Source organism: Oryzias melastigma, linkage group LG6, assembly GCF_002922805.2.
Source record: "Oryzias melastigma strain HK-1 linkage group LG6, ASM292280v2, whole genome shotgun sequence".
In the NCBI taxonomy this organism is placed as follows: domain Eukaryota; kingdom Metazoa; phylum Chordata; class Actinopteri; order Beloniformes; family Adrianichthyidae; genus Oryzias; species Oryzias melastigma.
In genome coordinates this window covers 32,746,880-32,750,735 of record NC_050517.1, presented here as the reverse complement: position 1 = coordinate 32,750,735, position 3,856 = coordinate 32,746,880, and the positions used below count along the sequence as shown (strand labels likewise).

General features: G+C 31.7%; 1 protein-coding gene across 3 annotated transcripts in view; it reads right to left on the bottom strand.

Moving 5' to 3' along the window:
* tspan9a (tetraspanin 9a) overlaps window positions 1-3,322 on the bottom strand; it is a 337,382-nt gene extending 334,060 nt beyond the window's left edge. For 2 of the 3 annotated variants that reach the window (XM_024281296.2, XM_036212565.1), the window contains exon 1: window positions 3,201-3,322. The gene's annotated coding sequence lies outside the window, so the exon portion shown is untranslated. The remainder of the gene's footprint in view (window positions 1-3,200) is intronic. The other variant, XM_036212564.1, reaches the window with a different exon arrangement.
* Between the last annotated feature and the right edge of the window lie 534 nt (window positions 3,323-3,856).

The following is a 3,856-nucleotide window of genomic DNA, read 5'->3' as shown; positions in this document are numbered from 1 at the left end:
GGAAGATATTACAGAAATGTATCAGACAACCAGCAGTTTGACCAAAACAAATTATTTATTTCTGTTCTTTTTGTAGATATCTACACCATAAAATATGATTTTTATTTTCCTTATCATCCAAAGCTTCACGTGTTCTTGGTACATTTTTTTTCTTATTTGTGTTGAATTACACTAAACTTTTTAAGGATTTTTCTTTAACAGCCAATCAACATATGATAATCATCTGTCATCCATAATCTGTTTTTCTTAAATAAAAGGAACAAAAACCCAAAATGTGAGCAAACAAACTCGTCTTGCTGTTGATTTTGTAGCAATAAAAACAACAAATTTAAAAGAGATAATTATTCCAGAGCCTGTTTCTCTGTCCTGATGCATGGCAGCGTTTGAGCAGAGGACAGGCTGAGTGTCAGAGACTCCAGGCTGTTTCCTCATCCCTGTGTTTAAGTTTGGTAACACCACTGAGGCTGCTCCCAACAAAGGCTTCAACAAAAGCTTTCACACTGATCTCACTTCATTACGCAGGAAGCAGCAGTCCAGACCTGCTTTTCTTGGCGTCACAATTGAAGTGAGAAATCACCTCGAATAGATCTGAAAAGGGTTTTAGAACTTCACAGTGAGACGCCTTCCTGCTGAAAATGACATTTTAATGTGGGGCATAAAAACACTTCAAAATAACACAAAACGGGAAAGAAAACATCGCTGACTGCAAAGCTGATGATGTGATGGAAAGACAACACAAACACTGAAAGTTTATTCAGGCTGGAAACTTTTACAACTTCTTAGTCGATGAAACAGATGATTGAGTCGACTGAGAGGCAGGAGGTCCAAAACTCGAGAAAGGTTCATGATCTTAAAATGGATCTGAACGTTGAAGAGTTTGGAGCCTAAAGTCAAACTAACCGTTTGAACGCTTGAGGGGTAAATAGGGGTAAACGTTTTTATTAATTGCAACATTAAATCTTGTAAATTTATGACGAAAAGTTGTAACTGTGAAATTACGAAAATAAAGTTGTATATTCATAGGGTTGTGGATCGTGCCTTAGGTGGCGATCCGATTCGATTCACAAATCAAACCACGATTCTTAATTTTTATTACAATGTGTGTCTATTTACTGGATGGATGAAAATTGAAATTATTTGTATTAAATCCCCACTATTTACATCTTTATTTAGAACAGAAGATCAGGATCAACAAAACTAATTAAAAAAACACAAAGATTAAGATAGAAAGAAATTTTGTCATTTTGCCAACCTTCTGGTTAAGGTCAGCAGTAACATAAACAACATAAAAAGGATAAAAACCACTGCAGTTTTGGATTATTTAACAGCAAAACCTGAAAATGTTCACCACAATTTTCTATCCTCAAAGTTCTTCAACATTTTACGTTCTAAATATTAAATATTGGTGCAGAGATTGCATGAAAAAGTAATTTTTTTTCCACGGCAGAATCAGCTGATTCACGTTGATTACATCCGCCTTTCAGCAGCGCCAGGCTGTTTCTCCGCTTCAGAATAAGCTGGAGTTTCATTATTTGCGTCAACCGTTAAAGAGCTACCATAACCAAAAGAAAGTAATCAATGGATCTAAACATTCAGTCTTAGTTTTTGAACAGAAAAGCGCTCTTGTTAGTTTTATTTTGAAAACCGGAAGCTTCACCGTTAAAAGATGTGTTTACATCCATTGGCAGTACCCTCTTCCGACTTTGTTTTAGTTCGTAAACTTAGAATCCTACATTAATCTGCATTTCAGAGCAAAAATACATCGTCTCCAAATAATATTTTGATATTTTACTACACTCTACTATATTTATAAAGATCGCGAATCAGCGATCGATGTCGCAAATATTCGTACTCTAATTTTCTTTAGCAGATCGAGAGTATCCGAGCATCCAAATACTCGTTACAGCCCTATATATTTATGACTTAAAAAGTCATATGCTAAATTAATGACTTTTCTTCTTGTATATTTACAACTTTAAAGTCGTAGATATACTACTTTACAACTGCGTGTAAAATTACAATTTTTTTTCTCATAAATTTACGTGTTTTAAAGTTGTACACGTACAACTTGAAAACACGTACATTTATGAGAAAAAAACTCTTCAACGTACGAGTTTTTAAATTTATGAGTTTTTTCTTTTAAATTTACGTCTAAGTTGTAAATTTACGAGAAAAAAGTAGTAACGTTACAAGAAAAATACTTGTAAATGGAGGAGATTAAAAGTTGTTAATTTACTGGATTAAAGGTTGGAAATGTAAAAGTTTTATTCTCAGAAATGTATGACATTTTACCTCTTAAATTAGAAGGATTTTTTTGTAAATGTATGTGTTTTTAAGTAATACGTTTACAAGAAAAAAAACTTGTAAAATGACGAGAGTTAAAGTTGGAAATTTACAAGATTAAAAGTTGGTTATTACATGTTTTTTCTCATAAATTTTAACTTTTATCTTGTAATTTTTAGGTGTTTTAAAGTCGTAAATTTATAGCTCTTAACCCTGTGAATTTACTAGTTTTTTCTCGTAAATTTAAGACTTTAAAACACATAAATTTATGAGAACAAAAACCTGTATTTGTACGAGTTTTAAAATCGTAAATTTATGAGTTTTTTTTCTCGTAAGTTTATGTGTTTCAAAGTCATTAATTAAAAGTTGAAATTTTATTCAATTAGAAGTTGGAAATGTACAAGTTTTTTTCTTGTAAAATTATGACTTCTTATCTTGTAAAAAATTTTAGGTGTTTTGAAGTCATAAATTCACAACTTTAAAACATGTAAATTTATGAAAAAACAGACGTAAACGTAAACGTTTGAGTTTTTAAGTCGTAACTTTACAAGTTTTTTTTCTTGTAAATTTACGAGTTTTAAAGTCCTATATGTGCTAGAAAAAAAACTCGTAAATTTAAGAGTTTTTTTCTCTTATATGTAGCCTGGAGAAATTATGTTGCCTCACAGGACTCAATAACTGGGGTTTTGTACAGCAATTTACTATTTTTAAATCGCATTAAAAAATTGTTACAGACTTGTTTTCTGTAAGTAAAACAAAATCTTAGAATTTCTTTGACAACTGGTTGGTCTAGCAGCGAAAGATTTGACCAAACAAATTTGTTAAAGTAAAATAAAAATAAGGCAGTGGACTCAAAAAACAAAATTACTACTAAGTAATTGGAAAAGTTACAATGAAATAATCAAACACAAACTCACAGTTTTCAGCTGTTTTACACTCTGGAACGCTGGAAATGGCGCCGTTTTCTCACAAGCTACGCGTCTGTCATGGCTTCCTCTCTAACACGACGCACATTTCCGTCTGTGGAATCCATGTAAAACTAAATAATCATGCAGAAATACCAACAAATAACTCCAACAAAGTAATATTAAAAGATGGGTTTGACATGTTTTTAGTAAATTACCTTAAAACTCGGTGGATATTTTGTCTATCATGCAGATGAAACAACCACGGAGCAGACAGCTAAACAGGAAGACGGCTGCTTTGCGTCTTTTCAAAATAAAATGTCCAGTGATAACTTCCGTGACACTGCCTTGTACTTATTGAACACAACATTTACAGTAACAGTACATTAACAGTTACACTTTTTACAAAATATCTAATAGTCACTGAAGGAAAATCATTAAAATACATTATTACTGTAACTAATAGATTTGCGAATTTTAAGTATTTTAGAAACAGGGGGAATTGGCTGGCCATTTACCACTCTACTATAAATTTAGGACTTTATTTTGTAAATTTTAGGTGTTTTAAAGTTGTAAATTTACGACTTTAAAACATAAAATTATGACAAAACACACCCGTAATTGAACGAGTTTTAAACTCATAAATTTAAGATGAAAAAAAATCATTA